Genomic DNA, 6,717 nt, shown 5'->3' on the forward strand with positions numbered 1-6,717 from the left:
TCACATAGCATACATTTTTTAGGCCAGTCCCAATTTGAAAAAAAAAGTTGTGCAAAATGCTTATTTTTTTATCAGACCATGGGCCCAAATATTTGGTTCAGAAAATGTCATTACAGATGCTTAGAGGTTCAGCGTGCAGAGCACTCGGATGCTGACGTGGGTTCATATCTATCCTCAGACACTTATTAATTATGGGACCTTTGGCAAGTCACTTAACTTCTCTCAGTCTCGATTTTCTCAACTATAAAATGGGGAGAATAATAACAAGCACTTACTTCAAAGAGTTATTGTGAGGATCAACTGAGAAAATATTTGTTAAGTGCTTAGCATGGTGCCTGCCATATAGGAGGTGCTTAATAAATGCTTGTTTTCTTCCTTTCCTTCTTTCTTATACATAGATATCATCACCTTGAAGCTATTATAGATTTAATGCTATACCAATCAAAGTCCCAAAGGGATACTCATATCTTAAAGAGGCCTATTCACTGAATACTTGATCTCCCATCCTCTGGAAATGCCAAGAAGGAGAGCTGATGAGTCCTAGAGTTTGAATAAAGGGATGTGATGATCCCATTGAGTGAAACATTTATGGTCCAAAGCCTGGTTGAGGTGGAGGTGCAGTTCTAGGAGGAGGAGGCAGGGCAATATTAACCTGTGCTTAAGGACCTCTGGCAGGGACATTAAAATAATTGACAAATGCTTCTTCTTATGCTGCTAGAAGAGAGGAAAGAGCTCCAGTAAGTCCTAGAACAAGCTTTAGTTTAATTCTAGAGTCTGTTGTTCCTTCTTTTTTCCTTTTCTTTTCCTCTGGCTTCCCAGGATCTTCTTCTTTTCACATTAAGCTTGTGTTCATTTATAGTCAGTTTGTTGAAGAATTTCTTAGCATCCATCTTTGCAGCTTACTTTGTGGCATGCATGAGAGCATTCTGTACCACCATAATCATTTGGAATTCATCTAACTGATAAAAGTGATTTCTGAGATCAGTCTCTCGGAGATAATATCTCCCAACATATGAAGTATGTTGTGGTCTTACTATCTGGTGGCATTGCTGAAGCCAATTTTAGAAGCTTGAGTGTCCTAAGATTATTAATGCCATAATAGTGATCTGTAATGTTCTGATCAGCAAGGGTGTCATCAACATCTGTGGGCTTCTCAGGTCACTATGGACAGTGTTCTCTTTCATAGTCTCCTTTAACCCAAAAGGAACAAATGTGAAAATGATTATTATCATAGAAAGGAGGCAATCCAAGTAAATTTGAGTTTATTGACACTGGTAGCCTTCTCAAGAATACCCATTAGGTGAGTCTCATCAAAATTAGAAATCCCTCTTTCAACATTCTTTATTCATATTATAGTTAGGCATGATATACTTAAAGGACAATTCTGAATCCCAGACCTTAATAGATAAACTGTACTCTAGGTCTCAAAGGTAGATGTGACAAGCATTTTTTAGCCTACTGCAGGTTTGGCACATAAGATGCATGTGAACACCATGAATGATATGACATAAATTTTGTATTCATTTCCATACTTCTGTTTGGTCATCTAGGTATTGGGATTTTCTTTCAAGGCTCTTCTGACAGAATTGGGAAGTTCAAGTCCTCTAGGTTTTGCCTGTTGTAAGGTTTGGAGCTCAGAAAAATAGCCATCTTAGAACCTGCGTGGGAGAGAAAATCTTAAGAAAACAAGGAAGAGAGGCAATTATAAAAGATAAAATAGATAATTTGGATCACATGAAATTGAAAATCTTTTGAACAAATAAAATTATTACATCTAGGATAAGGCACAAAATAATAGATTGGAGGGGGAATTCTTATCAAAATTTGTGGATAAGGGTTTATTTATAGACAACTAACAGAAATACATGATTGATTAATTGATTGAAATATATGAAAAAACCCATTATTCAATAAATAAGTAATCAAATGATATATACAATTGGATTCCTTGCTGTTGCATGAACAAGACTTCCATCTTTTGGTTTTGGTCACTTTCTCTGGCTGTCCTCCATACTGTGTCTCCCTGTTCTCTCTCTTTCAGCCTTCCCTTGCTTCCTTTAAGATTCAACTAAAGACCCATCTTCTACAGGAAGTCTTTCCTAATCCCTCTTAATTCTAATGCTCTTATTTTCTGTTTATTTTGTATATAACTTGTTTATACACATTTGTTTGCTTGTTGTTTCCCCCACTAAGTTGTGAGCTCCTAGAGGATATGGACTGTCTTTTGTCTCTTTTTTACATCCCTAGAGCTTAATACAGTTCCTGGCACATAATAAGTACTTAATAGATGTTTGTAGACTGATCAACAAATCACTAATAATAAGGGGAATGCAAATGAAAACAACCCCAAGATTCCACCTCACACTCAAGAAAATTGTCAGAGAAAAGATGTAAATAACTTATGTTGGAGGAGTTGTAGAAAGACCAGTACACTAATCCATTTTTGGTAGAGCTATGAATTATTCCAACCAGTCTAGAAAACAATTTGGAATTATGCAAATATAGTGACTAAATTACTGGAGAAGGAAATGGCAAACCTCTCCAGTACCTTTGCTAAGAGAACCCCACAGACGATATTGGCATAATATGGTCCACAGCATCACAAAAAGTTGGACACAAACAAGAGCGGCTAAATTACTCACTAAGATTTTAGCTACAAACAGTTTATGGTGTTAACATTCTAAGAGTATTTAAATGTTACTATGTAACTTTTTAAGGTGCCCACAAGCTTCCAGATCCAAAGAATGAATCTCTAATGATGGGATTTTAAGCAAGGAGACAGAGATTTCCTTAAACAATCAAATCCTATCATATAGATACTTGCCTTGTTCATTTCAGTTAAGGAGATAACAATGTACTGAGTTTTTTTTCCCTAGTAGTTATGTTGGATTCACAGTATCTCATTTAGTCCCCCAATGACGAATGGTGGTTATGAAAAGATGGGAAGAGAAGGGAAGGAAATACACACTTATTAAGCACCTACTAAGACACTGTATTCAGCATTTTACAAATATCTTATTTGATACTCACAACTACCTGTGAGTTACTATAATCCCCATTTTATAGTTGAGGAAACCCACAGAGATAGAGGTTAAGTGACTTTTCCAGAGTCATACAGCTAGTATGTGACTGGGGTTGCATCAGACCTCAAGTCTTCTGGACTCCAAGTCCAACACTCTATCCATATGTGTTACCTAACTTCAATGGATGGTTTTCTAGGATTATACACTCTTCAACCATAGACCAGAGAGGAATTAGCTGGCCCACATGGAAACTAACCCCTAGAACTTGCTCTCATTAGCATCAGACTTTAACCAAATGAAATAACTATATTTAAGAAAAAAAAAGAAATTACTATCTTTTTGTTTTTAAGATTCATTCAGGTGAAATTAAGAGGTGAGAGAGGAATATAATGAGAGGAGATAGAGAGAGACAGAATGGGGTAAACTATCTCATATAGAAGAGGCAAGGAAAATGGTTACAATGGAGGGGAAGAACAGGAAGGCAAAAGGGAATGGGTCAACCTTATTCTCATTGAATTTGGCTCAGGGAGGGAATGACATACACACCAAATAGGGTATCTCATCCTACAGGAGAGTAGGGGGAAAGGGGATGAGAGGGAGGATTATGGAAGGGAGGGCAGGCTTGGGGGGAGGTAAGTTGGAAGTACCCACTTTTGAAAAGGGACAGGATCAAAGTAGAGAATAGAACAAGTGGGAGGTGGAATAGGAGGGAGGGAAATATAATCAGTCTTTTACAATATCTCTATTATGGTGATGTTTTGCATAGCTACACCAGTACAACCTATACTGAATTGCTTATCTTCCCAGTAAGGGTGGGTGATAAGAGAGGAAGGGAATGAATATGGAATTCAAAGTTTTAAAACCAAATGTTTAAAAATATGTATATGCTGTTATTAATACTATTTTACATGTAATTGGGAAATAAGATATACAAGCACTGGGGCATAGAGATCCACCATACCCTACTGGAAAAGTCAAAGGGGGTATGGGAGAAGATATGGGAGAGAGCAGATTGGAAGAGGGGATATCCTGTGGGACTGCTATTTTGGGGTGGTGGGTAGGGGAAAAACAGGGAGAAAATGTGTAACTCAAAATCTGGCGGAAATGAATAATGTAAACCACAAGTTAATAAAGCATTTGAAAAAAAAAGATTCATTCAAAAGGGAGGGAAATGATATCAGCATTATATAACATTTTCTTATGTTAATATTCTAGAAGTTGTTTTTAAGAAAATTAATCAAGTATCCTAATTTTTGGAATTGTGTCACCTTATATCATCAATACTATAATCTTGACAGCAAAATAATTGTTAGAGTTCAAAGAGTGAGACAAAAATGAGAAAGAATCCACTCTTTCCCCCATCTTAAACTTAAATGTTAAAATGAGAGTGCTTTTATTTAATTTTTTTTTAAGCAATTGGGGTTAAGTTACTTGCTCAAGGTTATACGGCCAGGTGTTTCTAGGTGGGTGCTAAGTGTCTGAGCCCAGATTCCATACCAAGTCATCCCGACTCTGGGGCTGGTGCTCTTACTCGCTGTGCTACCTGGCCACCCCAATGAGAGTGCTTTTAAAATAATTCCAACAATAATAAAATAATTCCATTAATTTTGAATAATGCCTGTAATTCATTTTTTGGGAAGTGGGGAGGGACAGAAACAATTTCTCTTGCATGAGGAATTCCCAGCATGGATTTTCCCTCTACCAAGGCAGATTAGCAACTAATCTGCAATTTATAATAATTGAGAGTTACCTGAGGGCATAAGAAGTTAAGTAATGGTCACTAAACCAGCATGTGTCTCTTGCAGGATGTACAAATTTAGAGACATCTCCACTCCAAATGTACATATGGACTATTGGTGCCCAACCTGTGGTAGAGCCTTCCAAGCTCATTTTGGTCTGATTAGCAAAAGTCAGACATACTGTACCTTGACCCCAACATAGTGATATAATTTTGGTCCTCTTGACTTATCCAAATTGTGCCCATACTGGAGAGCACAACTCTAGACCTTCCTGCTCCATAAAGCCTTTCTAGGTTATTCCAGTTCACAGTGATCTATGCCATCTCCGAGGTTGTAAGCAGCCTAGGCCATTTAGAGAAATTACCCATTTGGGGATAACCTTTTCTGGAAGCTTCCAACCCCAACCCAGTTACTTACATTTTTGTCTTACAGCTGTTTCTGGAGCCCCATTAGTACAAAAGCATATCATACAGCCCTGATCTCAGTATTACTAAATTTATTGTCTTCATTCTTCATGTTAGCCTTTAATTATATGGTGGCTTACATTGTTTTTTTAACTGTTTCATATGTATATAAAAGTAAATATATATGCACACATATGTGTTTACATATGCATATATATATATGGATATATATCTATATACAGTCAGCCTTCATCTTTTGTGGGAGTAATGTTCCTAGAAAATGGCCAAAAGTAAAAAATGTAAATGTTGATACATTGAACCTATGGGAAATAGAGGGTTAAGTTTCTGTGACCACCAAAAACTGAGATTGCTGAAAATACACTTTTCTGCATACAATTCTTTATAACAAAATGTTAATTTTGATAGTACTTTTCCTAATAGTAACCATGAAATAACCCATAAAATGCAGTATACAAAATAAAATTGGTAACATGCAAAACATTTTTTTCTCTCTAGTAATTCCCTAGAATTCTGTGACCTTTTGTGTAAACACCTCAATAAAAAAATTGATTTCAGAAAATATTCAATTTTTATAACACAGAAAATCTACAGTACAATAAGTACTACAGAAAATAAAATTCTTAAAACCAAAACATTTTTTAACCTGAATCTTATCTTCCACCGTGTCAGATGGTAAAGTGAGGCATTGTACTGTATACTGTACTGCTCTAAGTCTGTCTGTTTTGGCTGCTCTCTGAAAACCAAGGGAGAGGTTGCTGGGACTTTATTTGCTACTGTCAGAAGCCTCTGAGACTGGTGAAGTCTCAACATCTTCTCCAGTGCTGTCCTTCATGGTTGGTGGACAGCATTGGAGATCATGAAGGACAAGCCAGCCTAAAGTGCCAGGGTAGCAAGCAATGTCTTCACTGTGTGCTGTTTGAAATCCTTAAGGGTCTTGGAGTGAATAAGATCAGTGAAGCACCTAGTAGAATACCAGCTGCTCTACCAACTTGAGTATCATGTCTATCATTGTTTTCTCTATTGCACATAACTTCGAATGTTTGGGTTGCCAATATGAAAGTGAAAATAAAATTACTAATGAAATCATGAGAATGCTTGACTTCACAGAAGTTAAACTTTGAATGCTGAAGATCAAGTATATAGATACACACACACACACACGTTTACCAGGAGGATTATAAACTCCTTGAAAGTAAAATAGCTAGGAGTGTTTGCACTTTAGTAATTACTACACATTATAGCTAAGGCAAGTGACATGAATCATGCTCTCAGTTTGACTGGAGGTGAGAAGTAGGAGGAAGGTGGGTTAGGGGACGATCTAAGCCTAAGCTGTGTGGTTTCTATGATGTTGAAAGACTGCAAGTGTGTTAGTTCTCTTTACATCCATCCTTCTCTAAATTTGGAACACTTTAAATTCACTTCTCTGGTTAAAAAAGACCTGTAATCCCACCTGAGTTATGTTTCTGGCGGCATAGTCTTTTTTCCCTCTGTTATTTCACCTCCTCTACATCTTGTACATACCAAGTTATT

At 36.8% G+C, this 6,717-nt stretch overlaps 1 pseudogene; it reads right to left on the reverse strand.

Annotated features, from left to right (window-relative positions):
- Nucleotides 1–478: 478 nt before the first annotated feature.
- LOC138148892 (pre-mRNA-splicing factor RBM22-like) lies at nt 479–1,650 on the reverse strand (annotated as a pseudogene).
- Between the last annotated feature and the right edge of the window lie 5,067 nt (nt 1,651–6,717).

The sequence above is a fragment of the Petaurus breviceps genome, unplaced genomic scaffold (genome assembly GCF_028583685.1).
Source record: "Petaurus breviceps papuanus isolate PSGF00001 unplaced genomic scaffold, PetGlider_PUasm1.0 90842, whole genome shotgun sequence".
Lineage (NCBI taxonomy): Eukaryota > Metazoa > Chordata > Mammalia > Diprotodontia > Petauridae > Petaurus > Petaurus breviceps.